Raw genomic sequence first — 23283 nt, 5'->3', positions numbered from 1 at the left:
ACACTCAGTTTAAAAGAAACTATGGCACTTGAGACATAAGGGTCAATGTCAGATGGATCTTGGCTGAAACCAAGATGAATGAATACCAGAGGATATTTATCTGTGTTTCATTGACTATGCAAAGATGTTTGACTGCATGGGACACAACAAATTATGGCTAACATTAGGAAGAATAAGAATCGCAGAACATCTGATTGTGCTAATGTGAAACCAATACTTGACCAGGAGACAGTCATCAGGACAGAGCAAGGAAACACTGCATGGTTCAAAATCAGAAGAGGAGTGAGTCCAGAATGTGTTCTGTCTCCAATTTGTTTGCAGAACAGATCATTCAAGAAGCTAGACTTTATGAGGAAGAATGCCGCATCAAGACTGGAGGAAGACTCATCAACAGCCTGTGTTATGCAGAAGACACAGTCTTGCTTGCCTAAGCAGAGGAAGGCATGAAGCATTTGCTGCAGAAGATCAAGGACTTTAGTTTACAATACAGTTTGAAGTTCAACATCAAGAAAAAAAAGGGTTCTCACCACCGGGCCAATTGGCAGCATCATGATAGATGAAGAAGAGATTGAGATTATTAATAATTTCCGCTTGCTCTGTTCCACAATCAACACGCCTGGCATCAGAAGTCAAGAAATCAAGAAACAAATTGCTTTAGGAAAATCTGCTGTCAAGGACTTCTCCAGAGTGCTGAGGAACAAGGATGTCAGTCTAGAGACTGAGTGCCTGATCCAGGCCATGGTCTTCACAATTACTTGCTATGCAATAGAGAGCTGGACAGTGACCAAGGTTGACAGAATTGATGTCTTTGAGTTGTGGTGCTGAAGAAAAATATTATGTGCTAGAGAAGACTGCCAAGAGAACTAACATGTCTGTCCTGGAGAGGATGAAACCAAGCTGTTTCTTGAAGACAAGGATTTTAAGACTCCATCTCGCATACTCTGTGCATGTAGCCAAGAGAGACCAGTCTTTGGAGAAGGATATCATGCTTGGAAGGGTTGAGGGAAAGTGAAAGAGAGGAAGACCTTGTGTGAGATGAATTGGCACAATAATTGGAGTAATGAGGGTAGGTGTGTCAGAGACCATGAGATTGGCTCAGGACAGAGCAGGGTTCAGAGCTATTGTGCATAGAGTCGCTATGAGTTGTAGTGGACTTGATGGCACCTAACAACAACAACACACTATATAATGTAACATTTTTAAAGTGTCTTTATTACCTACAGATTATTTATTATTTACATAACCATATTAGCTTTGTAAACAAAATTTAGACCAATGTTTATGGATGACTAATAGATAGCAAATAAATTATAAAATTAAAATATCATATACATAATGCTGAGAGAATCCACGAATTTACAAAACATCACTTAAAGAATTCTATTAGAACTTATTTTTAGTAGGGCTGATGGATACTATGGCAATTTTATATTTTTTGAAAACAACTCAATTGACTCTCCAATTGCTGGTAGTATTTTTACTGATGTTGTTATGTACCATCGAGTCACTTGCTACTCATAGTGACCCTATGTGCAAGAGCCCTAAAAGCCATTCTATCCTGTGCCAACCTTGCTGTCTCAAACACACTCATTCCCACCACTCCACTCACAGAATCGATCCATCTCATAGAAGGTCTTCCTCTCTTACACCGTCCCTCCACTCTTCCAAACATGATGTCCCTCTCCAAGGACCAGTCCCTCCTTGCAACATTCCCAAAGTATGTCAGACGAAGCTTCAGAATCCTTGACTCCAGAGAACACTCAGGCTTCATCCTCTCCAGGACAAACCTGTTTGTTCTCCTAGCAGTTCATGGCATATTCAACGCTCTTCTCCAGCACCACAACTCAAAGGCATTAAATATCTTTCTATCAACCCTACACACAATGATGTAGCTGATGTTAGATGGATCTTGGCTGAAAGCAGGGAATACCAGAGGAATGTCTATCTGTGCTTCATTGATTATGCAAAGGCATTTGACTGTGTAGATCATAACAAACTCTGGCTGACTCTGAGAAGAATGGGAATCCCAGAACACTTGATTGTTCTAATGCGAAACTTATACTTGGACCAGGAGGCAGTCGTCAGAACAGAGCAAGGGAACACTGCATGGTTCAAAATTGGGAAGGGCGTACGCCAGGGATGCATCCTATCTCCATACCTCTTCAACCTATATGCAGAACAGATTATCCGGGAGGCTGTGCTCTATGAGGAGAAATGTGGGGTCAGGATTGGTGGACGATTTATCAACAATCTGTGTTGTGCGGATGACACAACCCTGCTTGCTGAAACTGAGGAGGACCTGAAGCGCCTGCTGCAGAGTGTCAAGGACTGCAGCCTGCAATATGGATTGAGGCTCAATGTCAAGAAGACAAAGATTCTCACCACTGGGCCAATCGGCAGCATCAGGATGGATGGTGAAGAGATTGAGATTTACACAGCTTTAGTTTGCTTGGCTCCATAGTCAACAGTCTTGGCACCAGCAGCCAGGAAATTAAAAGGCGCATTACCGTGGAAAAGTCTGCTGTTAGGGACCTCTCCAAAGTGCTGAAGAGCAGTGGTGACTCTCTGGAGACTAAGGTGCGTCTGATACAAGCCATGGTCTTCGCAATCACCTGTTATGCATCAGAGAGTTGGACAATGATCAAGGAGGATAGAAGGAGAACTGATGCCTTTGAGCTGTGGTGCTGGAGAAGAGTATTGAGAATACCATGGACTGCTAGGAAAACAAATAGATTTGTCCTGGAGAGGGTTAAACCGGGTGGCTCCTTGGAGGCAAGGATTCTGAGGCTCCGTCTAACTTACTTCGGACATGTAGTGAGGAGAGACCGGTCCTTGGAGAGGGACATCATGCTTGGGAGGGTGGAGGGACGGCGCAGGAGAGGAAGGCCCTCTATGAGGTGGATTGATTCAGTGACTGGGATAATTGGGATGGGAGTGTCAGAGACAGTGCGATTGGCACAGGACAGAGCGGAGTTTAGGGCTGTTGTACATAGGGTCGCTATGAGTCGCAGGCGACTCGACGGCACATAACAACAACAACATCATACCTACTCACTGTCCACCTCTCTGATGCATAGCACGTAATTGCAAAGACTATAGCCTGGATCAGGCGCACCTTAGTCTCCAGCCTGACGTCGTTGCACTTCAGTACTCTTGAGAGGTCCCTCACAGCTGACTTTCCCAATGCAATTCGTCTCCTGATTTATGGATGCTGTTACCAAGAGTGTTGACTATGGAGCCAAGTAAACTAAAACTGTTAACTATCTCAATCTCTTCACCATCCATACTGAAGCTTCCAATTGGCCCAGTGGTGAGAATCTTTCTTTTCTTGACATTGAGCTTCAATCCATGTTGAACACTGCAGTCCTTGACCTTCTGCAGCAAGAGCTTCAGGTCCTCCTCAGTTTCAGCAAGCAGGGTTGTGTCATCTGCATAATGCAGGTTGTTGATGATTCTTCCACCAATCATGATGCCACATTCCTCCTCGTACAGCCCAGCGTCTTGGATGATCTGTTCTGCAATACAGATTGAAAAGGTATGGAGACAAAATACATCCCTGATGGACCCCCTTCTTGATTTTGAACCATCCAGTGTCTCCCTGCTCTGTTCTGACGACTGGATAGCAACATTTAAGAAAGAAACCATCATTCCGATAAGGTTCTATACAGTTAAACTCTTTCTTAGTGATTTGCTAAAATTCTTGGAAATAATACAAAGAAGGATAGAAATATTTTCTGAAAATTCAAGACATGTCTTATTCTAACAATAATAAAAGTAATTTATGGGAACTTTTATCTGTCACCAATAAAATTTCACTATTTTGAGGGTAAAAAACTCAGAATAAATACCTTGCTTATACTTTGTACTTCATAGAAGTCTAAAAATATAGACAAGTCTGAAGTGTCAGAGAAAAGAGTAACAAAAAAGAACTTTGTTTTAAATAGATTTTCTTTTAATAATTCTTTCCTAATAATACTTAAATTCCTTTTTCTTTATGCATTAATGTAATAAGAAGAAATGGTATAATTTCAATATATGGAAACTACTACTTCGTTCCATAGAGCAGCTGGTGGGATTTAAACCACATGCCTTTGATATTGTAGCACAGCTTTTTGCCACTATGTCACCAGAGCTCCCTATTTCTCTCCATGCATTAAAGTAATAAGAACAAATGGTATCATTTCAATATATGAAAAAAATAATCTATTCATCTCATGTCATTTGATTCATATTAATATTCATGTTAATTGAGTATTTCTTTTTCTTCTCTAATGTAATACAATATCAAATAATATAATTTCTTACATATTAGTCATAGCCTTCCTTTTTTTTATCACATAGAACGTTGATGGCCAGATTTACAATTTACTCAACTTATTGTTAATGTCTTTGCCTTTGGAACACTGAAGAGATAGACGTGTTGACTGGTTTCCAGTTAATGTTCTTATTTCTTTAAAGTCATAATCATTTATTTAAAACAATAATGAAATATTTTATACCACAAGTCAAACATAAAAATTATATTTGTTTACTAAGTAAAATGTTGTTGTTGTTAATTGCCTTTGAGTCGAGCACGACTCATAGTGATCCTATGAACAAAAGGCCTGAAGCCCCTCTACAACTATCAACATTTATCAAAGTTCATAGAGTTTCCGGAGGCATGTTATTTAAGAAGTGGATGCTATATTGCACTTCCAAATTCTGATGGATATGCTAGGCTAGTTTTATTTAAATGTACTGATACCTTTATTATCCACTAGGTTTTATGTCCAGCTTTAGAAATTATTATTTAAAAGGACTTTATGTGCATTTTTACCATGTCCAAATTGGAAAGAAACGTGGATTAGAGCTTGAGGATCTAGAAAAAGAAATGTGTATAGGAGCTTCTGAGGAGAACATTTATGGCTATTAAGATACACTTCCCGAGGAGAGTATGAGATAAAACACTCTTGAATTGCTACTTCTTCTTGAGAAAATGATTAATGTTGTTAGTATAAAGACATGATCACAACATGTAGCTCAGCAACTCAGTCTACTGTACCAGATTTATGATGCCTGGATCAATATAAATTGTAGGGAGTTCACAACCTTGTAATTCACTTGAGAACAATAATCGAAAAGAAAACATGGCCTTGATGTTGTCTTTGCTCACCATTTTCATTGGCAGCTGCATAATTGGGTAAAAAACTACCCTGGCATTTAATGAGTAGGTAAAGTATGAGAAATGGCCCTCCTTGAATGATGTCTTTTATCTTCTATGATGGCTCAGACGTTAGAAACAAAGGTGAGTGTTAGAGAGGCAGTATTGATTCTTTATTCCATTAGCAGACTTATCAACCAATTTTCCTGCTTCAATGAAAGTATTTATTGTTGTATTTGTACACTTTAAGAGACCCCATCTAACCTACATATACTGTGGTCATATTAAAACTATGTCTTTTAAAGTATACAATTCAATAACCGAGAATAATACAGAAAGTTCTCAAATTTACAAATTTATTTTCAAGTTAAAGAAAACAAAAACTTGCCTGCATTGTTAATTCTATGAAATAAATACCCACTTAGATAATGTAAAGAATTTTCTAGGCCACTGGGTTAAAAATAAAATAATAATCAAGAAATATATTACCAAGTGCATATCATCACCACATTGTCATACTGGGCTCTTTTTTGTTATTAAATTAATTTTTTATGATATTATGACAGAGTTAATTGTGTACCTTCAAAGTACTTGCCACATTAGCTAGGCCTTGAGTCTTCAAATCTGCTTTGTGAATCCTACTTCTAACACGTTACTAAGACAGCATTAGAAGGAGTTGTGCAATGATAAAATTATTCCCCATAATGTGATCTGAGATATGATCAATCAGTAAATTGTGATGGGAGCAGAGTGGTATGCAACACTTTTAATTGGGTCATAGTTTACCTGAGATGTGGCTTACATGACCTTCTATGTCAAGAGAGATGAAAGGAGAGAAAAGTGGGAAGAGTGATTGAGTCTCAGTATCAGGAGCCTGGAATGGAGTACATACTTTGAACCCAAGTCATTGTCCTTGAAAACTCCTTTACAGAGGGTAAAACCAAGGCATATCAAGCTCTGTAAGGATTGCCAACCCTACAAATGCCGAAGGAGAAAATTCTCTCTCTCTAGAGCCAAAAGGAGAAGGTTTTCCCTTGAACTAGCACCCTGAACTTTTTTATTCCCACTTCCTGAACTGTAAGAGAATAAATTTTCATTGTTAAACGAATCTGCTGTTGGTAACTCTGTTATAGTAGATTGTTGTGTTGTTATGTGCTGTCAAGTCGCTTGCGACTCATAGCGACTCTATGTACAACAGCCCTAAACTCTGTCCTGTGCCAATCGCACCATCTCTGATACACCCATCCCGATTACCCCAATCACTGTATCAATCCACCTCAGAGGGGGCCTTACCCTTCTGCGTTGTCACTCCACCCTACCAAGCATGATGTCCTTCTCCAAGGATCTGTCCCTACTTGCAACATGTCCAAAGTATGTTAGATGGAGCCTCAGAATCCTTGCCTTGGCAATTATCCTAGCTAACCAAGACAGTTCATAATTTTCATGATGTTTTCATAAGTAAAAATATTAATTACATAGTTTTTAAAAATGTGGTTCTTCATTTTCCCCCCTATGTTATCAACTTAAAAAGGAAATATATTAATTGGTTTTCCTGAAAGTCAAATATTTCATCCTGAATAAATGAACTTTTCGTTGCAGTCACAGTTATGCAGGAAAAAGGAGTAAACATGTTAGAAATCTGTGATAAGAGTTTCAAATAAAAAAATCAACTAGAACTTCAGAAGATGATTGTGGCAACATAAACATAGATTGGTTGCATTTCATGTGTTTGTATTTTTTTTAACCAAATATACTTGTAGAAGTTTTTTTGTTCCCTAGGAAGACTATGTTCATATGATCTAAATAAAGTAAAAATTGAGAGATAAATCAATATTTTTATATTATTTTATCAGTATTATGGGAAAGCTCCATATAATTGAGGAAATTTCTTATCGGTCTTCTAAAATGAGTTGTTGCTGTTTGTTATTGTTGGGCCATCGAGTTGCTTATGACTCATAACAACCCTATGTACAACAGCCTTAAAATCTTCAGCACTACGCTCAAAGGCATCAATTCTTCTACTATCCTCCCTAGTCATTGTCCAACTCTCTGATGTATAGCAAGTGATTGCAAAGACTTTGGCCTGGATATGACGCACCTTAGTCTCCAGGTTGACATCATTGCTCTTCAGTACTTTGGAGAGGTCCTTAACAGCAGACTTCCCTAGTGCAAGTCATCTTTTAATTTCCTGGCTGCTGGTACCAAGAGTGTTGATCATGATGCTGCCAATCAACCCAGTGTGAGAATCTTTGTTTTCTTGATGTCAAGCTTCAATACATATTTAAGGCTGCAGTTCTTGAGCTTCTGTAGCAAACAACTCAGGTCCTCCTCAGTTTCAACAAATGGGATTGTGTCATCTGTGTAATGTAGTCTGCTGCTGAGTTGTCCTCAGATCCTAATGACACATTTCTCCTTTTGTACTATATTTTAATAGCAGAAGAATGCCTATATCATCATATTTCCAAAATGAGGCTTGAATTTATACTATCAGTCGTTCAGAGAAGATTACCAAATGCCATGGTAAGAAACCAATTCATTGAGTTACTATCACTTCATGAGAAATCAGTTTATAATATTAAATCAATAGCAGTCTGATAATATTAGCTAACATGGTGTTTACTATGAAAAGAAAGCATTTATTATCATATGAAAATCACAGGGCTAAGCACAGTATGTATATAAAATTAAATGACCCTCCAAACTACCCTTTAATAATTATACATCTATGGCCTACTGACAAAAAGCTGTGCTGCAATCCCAAAGGCACGCAGTTCGAGTCCACCAGTTGCTCCACGGGAGCAAGATGAGCAATCTCCTTCTGTGCCATTAATTGCCTCTGAAAACCCACTGAAGGATCAGTTATGGGTCCGTTCTGACTGTATGGTACACAACAACATGTATTAGTTAGCTCTGGTGGTGTAGTAGCAAGAAGCTGTGCTGTAATCCTGAAGGCACGTGGTTTGAATCCACCAGCTGCTCCATGGAAGAAGGAAGAGCAATCTCCTCCTGTGTGATTAACTGTCTCTGAAAATCCTTCAGAGGATCAGCTATCAGTCAGTTCCAACTCTACAGTATACAACAGCAATAATAATGTATTAGTTGGTTTTGTATGCCACCTATCATTGTGATCCTATATACAACAGAAATCAATATTATCTGGTCCTGAGCCATCACCACAATTACAGCTGTGTTTGAGCCTACTGTTGGAGCAATTGCTTTATCCATCCCACTGAGGGATAGCTGTTCTTTCATTGATGCTCTTCTTTAAAAATAATGCTCTTCTCTAGAGGGTCTCCTAATAACATATGCAAGATATATGAGACATACTCTCAACAATATCCCCTTCTAAATAATGCTTTTTCTGTACATTTTCCAAAATAAGTATCTTAGTTCTTCTTGTCATCTAAGGTCTATTCAATATGCTTCACCAAAACCGTAATTCAAAACATATGAGTTCTTATTCTCTCTTCTTCTTTTCATTGCCCAGTGTTGACATGCATATGAAGCCACTGAAAAATATCATGGCTTTGTTTGGGGATGCTTTAGTCCTCATAGCAACACTTTTGCTTATCAATACTATAAAGAGGTCTTCTGAAGCAGACTTGCACAATGGAAATGATAATTTTACTTGTTTTAATGGTGCTTCCATGACCATAGATTGACGATCCACATGAAATTCTTGACAATTTCACATTTTCCTTCATAAACTTTCTTATGCTTCTAGTTGCAAGGATTGGGAGTTATTATCTGTATGTTGAAGTGATTCTTTACTAAAGGTTGTGGTCTTTTCTCTTCAGTTAGTTCTTCAGATCCTCTGCCCTTTCATCAAGCAAGATTGTGTCACCTGCATAGTGTAGATTGTTAATCAGTCTTCCTTCATACTTAATACTGTGTTTTTCATCATATAATCTAGTGTTTCAGATTAGTTTCCTCAGCATAAAAATTGAATTAGTCTAGTGAAAGGACACAGCCCTGATAGTTTCCATGGGATTTATTGACAATACAAACTTTACAGAGCACTTAATTTTGATCATGTAAATACACACACATCTAAACTTATATATTGTTGCTGTTGTTAGATGCAGTGGAGTTGGATATGACTCACAGCAACACTCTGAACAACAGACCTGACTCCTGTCTTATCCTGTGCCATCCTCGTTTCTGACTCACTTGAGCCCATTCTTCCAGTCACCATGTCAATATATCTCCTTGACGGTCTTCCTTTCTTTGGTTGACTCTCCATTTTTCCAAGCACGATATCTCCTCCAAGGAATAACCTTTCCTAGCAGCATGTCCAAACTATGTGGGACAAAAGTTCACCGTACTTATATCCAAGGTGCACTCTAACCGCACTTTTCCAAAAACATATCTCTTTGTTCTTTTGGCACTCCATGGGGAATTCACTGCTCTTCTCTAAGTATATATTATACATACGTATGTATGTATATTACATTTTAAAACTAACATGATCCAGCCAATTCTGAGTCAGAGAGATCCTCCACTGAGTTTGTGAGCTGGTAAATATTTACTGGAGGAGACTACGCATTTCTTCTGCAGAGTCACTTGTGGATTCAAACTGCTGATCTTACCATAACATAACATGTAATTCATAACTCTTCTAGAGCTTCTTCTTTCTTGTATTTTATAGATTTATATTACTTATATACTTATGTATGTAGCGTGTGTAGACATAAATGTATACATATTTGAATACTTGTATAATACAGGAATGGGAATATACCTGAGACATTGTTTAAATTATGAGTTAAAATAACAAGAGTCTTGTGCAAACAAAATATCACACACACACCCCTACAGAGTGTTTACATACTTACACTTCATTTATAAATTTTGTCAAGTTTCTCCACTCTTTTCACTCATTTAATGATCATTAATTATTACTAACTGAGTAAATCTATGCTTATTTATTAATGGACTGTATTAATTATTATTTATGGAGTGTTTACAATATTCCAGGGACATCTGGCCAGGCATAAAGGGGCATCTTCACCCATGAAGAATCCATCAGATAAAGGGAAAAGACAAATACTCTTGGTCTTAGCTTTTAAATTAGGTTATCGGTTAGTGGTGTTTTTATTACACTAAAATAATGTGTGTGTGTGTGTGTGTGTGTTCATCTAAATAATGTGTGTCACCATTATTTTACCTTATTGCTAATTCATAGGGAAACTCCAGATTAAATTCACATATCAAGTTTAAAATTATTATTGTTGACATTGTGTAATTAAAGAATCACTGGTAGCCTAATTGGATAAGTGTTTGCCTACAACATGGCAGATGAAGAAAGGATTGAAGTTGTCAATCATTTCATCTTCCTTGGATCTACAATCAATACCCTTGGTACCAGCAGTTGGAAGATGAGGAGATATATTTCATTGGGAAAGTTGTTGTCAGAGATCTGTAATTTGATAAAAAAAGTGATGATGTCAGTTTGATGACTAAGGTGTGCCTGATTCAGACCATGATCTTTTCAATCATTTGCTGTGCATCTGAGAGCTGGGCATTGAGTAAGGTTGACTGAATAAGAAGTGATCCCTTCAAACTGTGATGTTGGTGATGAGTTATGAATATTCCATGGAATGCCAAAAAAACAAACAAATATGTCTTGGAAAAAGTACAGCCAGAGTACTCATTAAAGGCAAGTAAAAGAAGCTTCATCTTTCATATAGTAGACATATTATTTGTTATTATAATGTGCCATCGAGTCACTTGCAACTCATAGTGACCCTATGAAACAGAGCTCTAAACCCTATTTTAACTGTACCAAACTTATTGTCTCTGCACACTTACCCCCATTGCCACAGTGACTGACTCAATCCATCTCATTCAGTATCTTCCTTTCCTGCACTGTCCTCCACGCTCACAAGCATGATGTCCCTCTCCAAGGACCAGTCCCTCCTTGCAACAAGTCCAAAGTATGCCAGAAAAAGCTTCAGAATCCTTGCCTCCAAGGAGCAGCCTGGTTTCACCTTCTCCCAGATAAACCTGTTTGTTCTCTTAGCAGTCCATGGTATATTCAACAATCTTCTCCAACACCACAGCTCCAAGGCATGAATTCTCTTTCTATCATCAGTAGTCATTTGTCCACCTCTCTGATGCATAGCAAGCAATTACAGAGACTATGGCCTGGATCAGACGCACATTAGATTTCATACTGATATTGTTGCTCTTCAGTACTCTAGAGAGGCCCCTCACGCCAGCTTTCCCAAAGCAATTAGTCTCTTTATTTCCTGGCTGCTGGGACCAAGGGTATTGATTATGCACCAAGCAAACTAAAACTGTTAACAATCTCAATCTCTTCACCATCCATAATGAACCTGCCTTTTGGCCCAGTGGTGAGAATCTTTGTTTGCTTGATGTTGAGCTTCAATCCACACTGAAGGCTACAGTCCTCGACCTTTTACAGCAAGTGCTTCAGGTCCTCCTCAGTTTCAGCAAACAGGGTTGTGTCATGTGCATAATGCAGGTTGTTCATGAATCTTCCTCTAAACCTGATGCCACATTCCTCGTCTTGCAACACAACCTGCTGGCTGATCTGATCTGCATATAGATTGAAAAGGTATGGAGATAGAATATATCTCTGGTATACAACCCTCATGATTTTGAACCATTCAGTGTCTCCTTGCTTTGTTCTGATGACTGCCTCCTGGTCCAAGTATATGTTTCACATAAGCACAATCAAATGTTCTGGGAGTCCCATTCTTTTCAGAGTCAGCCACAGCTTGTTGTGATCCACACAGTCAAATGCCTTTGCATAGTCAGTGAAGCACAGATAGACATACCTCTGGTATTGTCTGCTTTCAGCCAAGATCCATCTAACATTAGCTATAGTATCCCTAGTACCACAGCCTCTTCTAAACCCAGCCTCATTTCTTCATTTCTGGAAGTTCTCTGCTGATGTGCTGCTCCCATTATTTTTGGACAATTTTCAGTAGAATCTTGCTTGCATGTGATATTAATGATATTGTTTGGTAATTTCCACACTCTGTCGGGTCACCCTTCTTTGGAATGGTAACAAATAAAAGTCTCTTCCCATTAGTTGGACAGGTGGTTGTCCTCTAGATTTCTTGACAGAACATGGTGAGCACATCCAGGACATTTTCTGTTTGTTGAAATATGTCAATTGTTATGTCATCAATTCCTGGGGCTTTGTTTTCTGTCAAATCTTTCAGAGCAGCTTGAACTTCTTCCTTCATCACCACCAGCTCTTGCTTACGTGCTGTTTCATGAAATTCTTCTGTAGCCACCAAGTCCTTTTGGTACAATGACTCAGGAACAGGTTTGAGAATTTTGACACCAATAAGGGAAGACCAAATGAGCTGTGGGAGAATATAAAGAATATCATCCATGAACAATGCAAAAAGGCATTACAAATGTAGGAGAGAAAGAAGAGACCAAGGTGGATGTCAGATGAGACTCTGAATATTGTATTAGAGCGCCAAGAAGCCAAAGCTAAAGGAAGAAATTAAGGAGCTGAACAGAAGACTTCAAAGGGTAGCTCTGGAAAACAAAGCAAAGTATTATAATGAAATGTGCATAGAGCTGGAGTCAGAAAAGCAAAGGGGCCTCACTAGCTCACCATTTCTTAAACGGAAAGAATTGAAAAACAAATTCAAGCCACGAGTGGCCATACTTAAGGATGCTTTGGGTAGAATATTAAATGATCCAGGACGCATTACAAGAAGATGGAAAGAGTATACAGACATATTACTAGGAAAGACTATTCCTTAAAAAGCTACATCATGTTTGGAAAGATGGATGGTCAGCAAAAGTGAGGAAGATTTCCTTTGATAGGAACTGACATAGTTATGGCAGAAGTGGGCGTAAGTGTTAGAGGCGATGAGATAGCAGAGGACAGGATTCAGGTCTGTTGTTTACAGGGTCTCTGTGACTTGTTCTCGACTCCTTGGGACCTAGCAAAAACAACACTAACAAAAAGGTCCATAGTTTGAATGTACCCCCTTCCATAGAAGTAAGATGAGGTGACTCTTCTCATAAAGATTCACAGACGTATTAACCCAAACTTGACAATTTGAATCCACCAACCTCTCTGAGTGAGAAAGAAGAGACAGTCTGTTTATAGAAAGATTTAAAGCCTTAGAAATCCTATGGGGAACTTCTACTCTGTTCTATAAGGTCACACAGAGTCAGAATGGACAGCGGAGGTTGTATGTGGGCTTTTATATTTAGAATATAGGTTTATGAAGCTCAATCGTCTTATTTTCCCACCTCAAAGTATATTTTCTACTTAGTGTATTAGATCTGTCACTAGAAAAAAAAATAATAATTATACCGTACAGGAAAATGTATAGGAAAATTATTAAACAATTCTGTTCTTCAAATGGCCTATAAAGCCTCCAAAGGATTTTCTAATTTCCCCTGAGAATGAAATGACATTAGTCCCTACTTGTATGTACAGTGCTGATGTACTGCTTTTTAATTGCCTCAATACATTCCTTTGCAGCTACAACAATTTATCCTGTAAATAGGCACTCAGGGATTTATACAAATATATATTAAATATGATAGGCTCCTTAGAGTTCATATTTTGTTCATAATGGTGTAGTGCTATTATTGCTTGCTCAGTAATTGACTGGTTAAGTTATCTGAATACATAGACCCTTTTCTATTCCACACAATTAAGCCTTGTTTTAAAGCTAACTATATGAAAAATAAAATAAAGAAATACTTATATCATTTATGTCACATGTTCTCTAAAGAGTATTAAATACTCTGTTTGTCAACTCAATTAACTAAAAATTACCTTTTCATTTACTTTTCATATTTTAAGCACATATAACATACTAATTACTAATTGTAATACAAGTCATTTACTTTTTCAAGTCTGAATATCACACTAGACAGGGGTATCATAATTCCCTAAATCCAGGTGATGACTGAAAAGACATTCTTTTCTTTTTGCTTGTATTTTAAGAAAAATAAAAGCTAAAATATAAGCTTTACTTACACATTTGTTATTTTAAATATTCTTGTGTGATTCATACTGTTTAATAGGTTTAATTTTTATTCTTTTCTTTTTTTGTCACAAATATAAGTCACAGAATTTTGTTGGGCTGGAGAGGAAAGGAAATACATTTTATTTACTTGTAATATTGATATAGTTTTATCATTTTCATGTTCTGTTGGATCACCTTTTTTGGAAACAAGAACAAAGATGGTTCATTTTCATTCAACAGGCTAAGTAGTGATTATCAAATGTCAATATGTTTCAAAATGTCTGTGAAGGTTTCCTAAAGATCCTAGTGCTGCACTCCACCTTCAAAGTTTCTATTATATTGGATCTAGGGTGGGATCCAAGAATTTGTATGTTCAATAGCTGAAGATAAAGTCGATTCTGTGATTTGAGACCACCCTTTGAGAACAGGGATTATAGATCATTTCTATCAACTCAATTAATTTCCCATTTTTCTTTTGCAGTCAATTACGTATCATCTATGAAGGTCAACTATAATTCATTCCTGATTGAAGGCACATAACAACAATTCTTATCTCATATGCTAAGGCATTGGACTATGTGGAACATAGCACACTACGGCTAACTTGAGTAGAACAGGAATCCCAGAACACTTAATTATGCTCATATGAAATCTCTATCTAGAACAAGCAGGTGTTGTCTGAACTGAGCAAAGGAACACTGCATAGTTTAAAATCAGGAAAGGTATGCCACAGTGTTGTCCAACAACTATTAAATTTGTACACTTTGCAAATTCTTTGAGAAGCTGGACTTTATGAAGAAAAATAGGTCAAAATAAAAGATGAAAATTCATTAACAACATGTGTTGTGCAGATGACACAACCTTACTTTCTGAAAGGGAGGAGAACCTGAAATGTTTGCTGCAGAAGGCTAAAGACTACAGCCTTCAATATGGATTGCATCTCGACATCAAGAAGACAAAAATCCTCACCACTGGACCAATAAGAAAAATCATGATTGTTGTTGCTGTTATTGTGTACCAACCCGTAGCTGACCCTCCTACAGGTTTTCAGAGGCACTTACCAACACAGGATAAGATAGCCCAGCTTTCTCCTATGAAGCAGCTGGTGGGATTTGAACTGCATGCCTTCGAGATTGCAGCACAGCTTCTTGACACTACGCCATCAGAGCTCATGATAGATGGAGAAAATATGGAAATTATCAACAATATTATCTTACTTAGATATACAATTAACACACTAAGTAACAGCAGTCAGGAGATTAGGAGCTGTAATTGCACTGAGCAAGTCCTCTGTCATGGATCTCTCCAAATTACTGAGGAGCAATGATATCAGTTTGAAGACTAAGGTGCCTTTGATTCAGGTATATCTTCAGTTATGATGCATCTGAGACCTGGACAATTAATAAGGATGACTGAAGAAGAATTGATGCCTTTGAGCTGTGGTATTGGAGAGGAATACTGAATATCCCATGGACTGCCAAAAGAACAAACAGATATGTCTTGGAGAAAGTACAGCTAGAATGCTCTATGGAGGCAAAGATGGCAAAGCTTTAAATCATACACTTTGAGCATGTTGCTAGGAGAGGCTATTCTTTGGAGAGTGACATTGTGCTTGGAAATCAGTGAAGGAGAGGAAGATCCTCAATCACATGGACTTTCACAATGGGCAGTCACAACACCTTAAATGGTTCTCATACAAATTGCCATTTGTTCTTACTATTTTCCAGGTACTCTAAATACTGTCTCATTTAGCATTTCCATGTATTTAATTTCTTCAACAAATGTTTGATGATATATAGTACTCTTAGTTGAGAATTCTTGCAGTTTTGTCTTTTTTAAAAAGAATTTTGCAGGGGATAACAGTAAAAAAGCCACCACAACCCAATAAAATGCAATGTAACAATATATTTGCTAGGATAATAAAGAGCATTATGAATGAACATAGCCCAAAACTTGAAAAGTCTGAATTAATCTTTCAGAAAAAATAATCAGTATTTGAGATGCTTTTAGTGATAAAATTACAAATTACAAGCTTGAAGTAAAGGAGTGTGTTAAGAGGTGTGTCCATTCCATTTTATTGTTATTATTTTTTCTTGTTGTTTCTTGTTCTTGCTTTTAAAAGAGCTCTTGCCACTTTCCCTTCATGTGACTAAATATTTTATAGCACTTTGGTCCATAATGTATTGAGGTGCTAACCTAAAGACTAACATTTGGAAGCTGCACATGGGGGTAAATGCATTTTTCCTCTCAAAGCCTTGCAAATCCAACAGAGGGTCACTATAAATTGGAATTGCTTGATGACTGCATGTTTGGTTTTGTTTGTGGTATTCTAATACTAATTTTCCCTAGTTGTTTTTGGTATTGATTGTCATCGAGGTGAGCAGGACTCATAGCAACCCTATGAACAAAAAACCGGAAACTTTTCTAGAACTATTGTCATTTATGAAAGTACATAAAGTTTCCAGTGGCATGTTGTTTATGAAGTGGACTCCATTCCTGCTTTCAAACCTGTCTTAAACTGGGAGCTCCACCAAACACTGTTTATCATAGGTAACCGTTATAGCATTTGACACTCCAATGGCACAAGGTTCAGCATCAAAGCAACCCCAAATTACCTCAGTACAGCATATTGACAGAACAGGGTTGTACCACTTAGAAGAATGTTCCTCCAAAATATAATAACAGACGACTTTTAAATAAAAAATCCCTCCCCAAGGTCTTGTTTACTCTAAACAAGAGGTTTAAACTAAAACCAAGAAATATAGCATGTTTTTGTTGTTTTGTGCCGCTTAGTCACCTGGAACATATAGCAACCTATGTACAGCAGTTCTGAACCCTTCTCTGTGCTGAGCCAGACTCATTAATTCCAACACACGAACCACTATTGCCCCAGATACTGTATCAATCAATTGCACCCAGAGTCTTCCTCTCCTGTGCCATCCCTCCACCCTTCTGAGCAAGATGTCCTTCTCCAAGGATCAGTCTCTCCTGGCCACATGCCGAAAGTATGTGAGACAGAGCTGCAAAATCTTAGCCTCCAAGAAGAGACTTGGTTTCACCTTCTCCAAGACAGACTGATTTGTTTCCTTGACAGTCCATGGTATGTTTAAGACTCTTCTCCAACACCACAACTCAAAGGCATCTATTCTTCTTCTGTCATTCTTAGTCACAGTCCAGCTCTCTAAAGCATAACAACTAATTAAGAAAACCTTGGCCTGGATTAGGCGAATTTTTGTCTCTAGACTGACATTGTTACATTTCAGCACTCTGGAGAGGTCCATGACAGTAGATTTTTCCAGTGCAATTAGGTTTTTGCCTTCCTGACTAATGGTGTTAAGAGTGTTGATTGTGGAGCCTAGCAAGCTGTAATTGCAAACAAACTCAATCTCTTCTCCATTTGTCATGGTGATGCTAATTGGTCCAGTGGTGAGAACCTTTGTCTTCCTGTTGTTGCGCTTCAATCCATATTGAAGACTACAGTTCTTGACTTCTGCAGCAAGCTTTTCAGGTCCTCTTTAGTTTCAGCAAGAAATGTTATCTGCATATCATAGGTTGTTGATGAGTCTTCCTTCAATCTTGATGCCACACTCCTTCTCATAAAGCCCTGCTCCCCAAAGAATGTTTTCTGCATACAAACTGAAAAGGTATAGGGACAGGATGCATCCAAGACATATTCTTTTCCTGAGTTTGAACCATGCGTTGTTTCTTTACTCTCTTCTGATTACTGCTTCTTGATCCAAGTATAGGTTTCGCATAGCACATTTTCCTCAAGATTATTCACAATGTGTTGTGATCCACAAAGTCAAATTCCTTTGCATAGTTAATGAAACACAAAAAGCATTCTTCTGATACTCTCTGCTTTCTGCCAAGATCCATATGACATTGGCAATAATGTTCCCTGGTTGTGCAGTGAATAAAGCCTGGGCTGCAAGATGAAAGGTCAGTGGTGTGGAATGATCAGCTGTTCCTCAGAAGACACTTTAGATAATTTGCTTTCATAAATACTTACAGCACTGGAATCCTTAAGGGACAGTTCTCTGTTCTACAGGAAAATATGAGCCCAGATCAACTTGATGGCATTGAGTTTGGGTTTTTTTTTTTATTCTAAAATTTATTTCTGTGGTGCAAATGGTTTAACATGTTTAATACCAACTCAAAGATTATAGGTTCAGTTGAACCAGAAGCACCTGGGGAAAAAGACTTGGTAATCTACTCTCCTATTTCTATACCTTTTCAAGGAGGAACTGATCCTTCAAAAGGATGGACTTTATGAGGAGCAATGCATGTAGCACCAGGATTGGAGAAAGACTCACCAGGAACTTGTCTTATAATGATGAGACACCCTCGCTTACTAAAACTGAGGGTGGTCTGAAGCACTTGCTGCAGAAGGTCAAGGATAGTAATCTACAATATGGATTGAAGCTTAACATCAAGAAAATGAAGATTCTCATTGCTCGGTGAATTGGCAACACCATAATTGAAGATTCTCACTGCTGGGCCAATTGGCAGCACCATAATAGGTGGTTAAGAGATAGAAATTGTTAACAATTTCAGCTTGCTAGTTTCCACTATCAACAATCTTGGCATCACCAAATGAGAAACCAAAAGATGAATTGCATAGTAAAATCTGCTGTCACAGACCTTCCCAGAATAGTGAAGAGCAACAGTGTCAGTCTAGAGACTAAGGTGTGCCTGGTCAAGGACATGGTCTTCACAATTACTTGTTATGCATCAGAGAGCTGGACAATGACTAAAGATGACAGAATTGATGGCTTTGATATGTGATACTGAAAATGAGTATTGAGCATACTCTGAACCTCCAAGACAACAAACAGGTCTGTCTAGGAGAAGATGGAACTTGGAGACACAGATTTTGAAACTCTGTCTCACATACTTTGGGCATGTGGCCAGGAGGACCAGTCATTGGAGATGGACATCATGCTTGGAAAGATGGAGAGATAGCACAGGAAAAGAGGAGTCTGATTGAGATAGATTGAATCAGTAACTGAGGTAATGAGAGATGTCTCAGAGACAGTGAGATTGGCTCAGGATAGATCAGGGTTCAGAGCTATTGTGAATAGGGTGGCTACAAGTTGTAGTTGACTAGATGTCACAGAATACTACTTTAATTTCAAAAATAATCAGTCATCAAAAACTATAAAGAAGAGTTTTACTCTGATACATGTGGAATCACTGTGAGCAGAAGCTGTGATAACTAGCATTCATTAATATAACTATTTTGTTGTTAAATGATATGAATCTGATCAATATGGCATATATTGTTGTTGTTGTTAGATGCCTTGAAGTTGAGCACGACTCATAGGGACACTATGAACAAAAGATCTGAACCCTGCTCTATCTTGCGACATCCTCACACTTCCTGACACACAAGAGCCCATTGCAGCAGTCACCTTTCCAATCAACCTGATTGTGGGTCTTCCTCTCCTTCACTGACCATCCACTCTTCCCAGCATCATGTCCCTCTCCAAGGAATAATCCCTCCTAGCAATATGACAAGAGTATATGAGTTATCATTCTTGCCTCCAAAGAGCACTCCAAAACGTATCTGTTGCACCCTCTCCAAAATATATCTGTGCATTCTCTTGGCTGTTCATGAAATATTCAGTGCTCTTTTCCAACACCAAAACTCAAAGGCATCAATTCTTTTTCTATCATCCTTAATCATTGTCCAGGTCTCAGATGGATAGCTAGTAATAGGAAAGACTATATCCAGAATCAGAAGCACCCTAGTCCTCAAACTGGCATCACTACTTCTCAATACTTTAGAAAGTCCCCAATTGCAGATTTTTTCCAGTGTCATGTGTCTCCATATTTTCTGACTGCTTGTACCAAGGATGCTAATTGTGGATTCAAGCAAAATGAAGATGTTGACAGTTTCAATCTCCTCTCCACCCGTTATGATGCTACCTATCAGTCCAGTGGTAAGAATCTTAGTTTTCCTCACATAGAGATGCAATCCACACCAAAACCTGCATTTTTTTTTTAATCTTCTGCAACAAATGCTTCAGGGCCTCCTCACTTTTGAAAGTAAGGCTGTGTCATCTGTATACCGTAGGTTATTGATGAGACTACCTCCTGATAGAGTCAAGCTTCTCAATTTTCTTAGCATACAAATTTAATAGGCATGGACATAGAATACAACCTTGACACACTCCCTTCCCAATTCCAAACCCCTGCTACATTCGCACAAAAGCCTCCTGATCTTGTTATAGTACATGAGCACAATCAAGTGTTCTGGATTTCAAGTGTTCTGGGATTTCCATTCTCAGTGTCATCCACAACTTGTAATAATCCACATAGTCAAATGCCTTTGCATAGTCAATAAAGCACAAATAGACATTCTTCTCATATTCCTTACTTTCAGCCAGGATCCATTTGACATTAGCAATGATATCCCTGGTGCTATAGCCTCTTTTGAATGCTGCTTGAAGTTCTGGAAGTTCCCTATGTACTGTTGAAGCCATTTTTTAACTATCTTCAGCAGTATTTTCCTTACATGTGTTATCAGTGATGTTGTTCGATCACCTTTCTTGGGAATGGAAACAAATATGAACCTCCTCTAATATGTTGACCAGACAGCCACTCTGCAAACTTTCTGCCATAAACTGGTGAGTGCATCCAAGGCTACATCTGTTAATTGAAACAAGTCAATTGGTATCCCATTGATTCCTGGGGCCTTATTTTTTTGCTAATGCCTTCAATGCAGCTTCTACTTCCTCCTTCATTACCACTGACTCCTGTTCATATGGTACTTTCTGAAATTTTTCAGTTTAAATCAGTTCTTTCTGGCACAGTGACTCATTGTATTCCCTCCGTCTCTTCTGATACTTTCTAGATCATTCAATATATTGCCCATAGCATCTTTCAGCATTGTGACATGAGGTGGAATGTGAAAAACATAAATGTAGAAAAATTAGACGTTGTTGGGAAAGAAATTAAATGCATAAATATGACAAAACTAGGTATTGGTGAGATGAGATGGTCCGGCATGAACGTTTTGAATTGGACAATCTACTATGCCAGAGATGAAAAGCTGAGGGGAAGTTAGTTTGCTTTCATAGCTAAAATAGTCATGTCTAGATTTCTCTTGAAATACAATGTTGTGAGTGACAAGATAATATCCATACATATACAAGGAAGTCCAGTGAACACCACTATTATTCAAATATATGCACCAGCAACCAGAGCCAAAGAGGAAGAAGGAGAAAACTTCTATACACTTTCTCAGTCAGAAATTCTTAAGGATGCTTTTGGGCAGAATATTAAATAATCCATGAAGCATTAAATAAAAGAAGATTAAAGGAATATACAGAGTCATTGTTTTAAGAAAATTGGCTGACATGGAAGAATTTAATGAAGCAATGCATAATCAAGAGCCTATGGTGGTGAAGGAGGAAGTTCAAGCTGCTCTAAAGTAATTGTCAAAAAACAAGGCCCCAGGAATTGAAGCTATCAATTGATATATTTCAACAGATACCTCCCTGGTTATACTCACCAAGTTGTGCCAAGAAATCTGGAGGCCAACCACCTGACCACTAACTGGAAGAGATCCATGTGTGTTTCCATTCCAAAAAAAAAGGTAGCATACAGAATGCAAAAACTATTGAACAATATTATTAATATCACATGCAAACAAGATCCTGCTGATAATTATAGAAAAATGACTGGAACAGCAGATCAGCAGAGAACTGCCAGATGTGCAGGCTGGGTTTAGAAGAGGCCTGGCACTAGAGATATTGTAGCCAATGTTAATCTTAGCTGAAAGCAGAGAATATCAGAGGAATGTCTATCTGTATTTCATTGACTGTGCAAAGGCATTTGACTGTGTGGATCACAACAAACTGTGGCTAACTTTGAGAAGAACGGGAATCCCAGATCATTTGGTTGTGCTTTTGCAAAACCTATACTTGGATCTTGCTGACTCTGAGAAGAATGGGAATCCCAGAACACTTGATCATTCTAATGTGAAATCTATACTTGGACCAGGAGGTAGTCGTCAGAACAGAGCAAGAGAACACTGCATGGTTCAAAATTGGGAAAGGCGTACACCAGGGATGCATCCTATTTCCATACCTTTTCAACCTATATGCAGAACAGATTATCCAGGATGCTGGGCTCTATGAGGAGAAATGTGGGGTCAAGATTGGTGGACGATTTATCAACAATCTGCGTTATGCAGACACACAACCCTGCTTGCTGAAACTGAAGAGGACCCGAAGCACCTGCTGCAGAGTGTCAAGGACTGCAGCCTCCAATATGGATTGAGGCTCAATGTCAAGAAGACAAAAATTCTCACCACTGGGCCAATTGGCAGCATCAGGATGGATGGTGAAGAGACTGAGATTGTACACAGCTTTAGTTTGCTTGGCTCCATAGTTAACAGTCTTGGCACCAGCATCCAGGAAATTAAAAGGGGCATTGCCATGGGAAAGTCTGCTGTTAGGGACCTCTCCAAAGTACTGAAGAGCAATGGAGTCTCTCTGGAGACTAAGGTGCGTCTGATACAGGCCATGGTCTTTGCAATCACTTGTTATGCATCAGAGAGTTGGACAGTGACCAAGGAGGATAGAAGGAGAATTGATGCCTTTGAGCTGTGGTGCTCGAGAAGAGTATTGAGAAGACCACGGACTGCTAGGAAAATAAACAGATTTGTCCTGGAAAGGGTTTAACCGGTTGGCTCCTTGGAGGCAAGGATTCTGAGTCTCCATCTGACATACTTCAAACATGTTGTGAGGAGAGACTGGTCCTTGGAGAAGGACATCATGCTTGGGAGGGTGGAGGGACAGCGCAGGAGGGGAAGGCCCTCTATGAGGTGGATTGATTCAGTGACTGGGGTAATTAGGATGGGAGTGTCAGAGACAGTGCGATTGGCACAGGACAGAGCTGAGTTTAGGGCTGTTGTACATAGGGTCACTATGAGTCGCAAGCGACTCGATGGCACATAATAACAACAACAACATACTTGGATCAGGAGGCAGTCGTCAGAAAAAAGCAAGGAAACACTGTATGGTTAAAAATTAGGGAAGGTGTACACCAGGGATGCATTCTATCTCTATACCTTTGCAATCTATATGTGGAACATATCATATGGGAGGCTGGCCTCTATGAGGAAGAATATGGAATGAGGAATGGAAGACTCATCAA

The sequence above is a fragment of the Elephantulus edwardii genome, unplaced genomic scaffold, assembly GCF_000299155.1.
Source record: "Elephantulus edwardii isolate Elephantulus edwardi_28Jun2011 unplaced genomic scaffold, EleEdw1.0 scaffold00042, whole genome shotgun sequence".
Lineage (NCBI taxonomy): Eukaryota > Metazoa > Chordata > Mammalia > Macroscelidea > Macroscelididae > Elephantulus > Elephantulus edwardii.
This window is presented reverse-complemented; position numbering follows the sequence as displayed.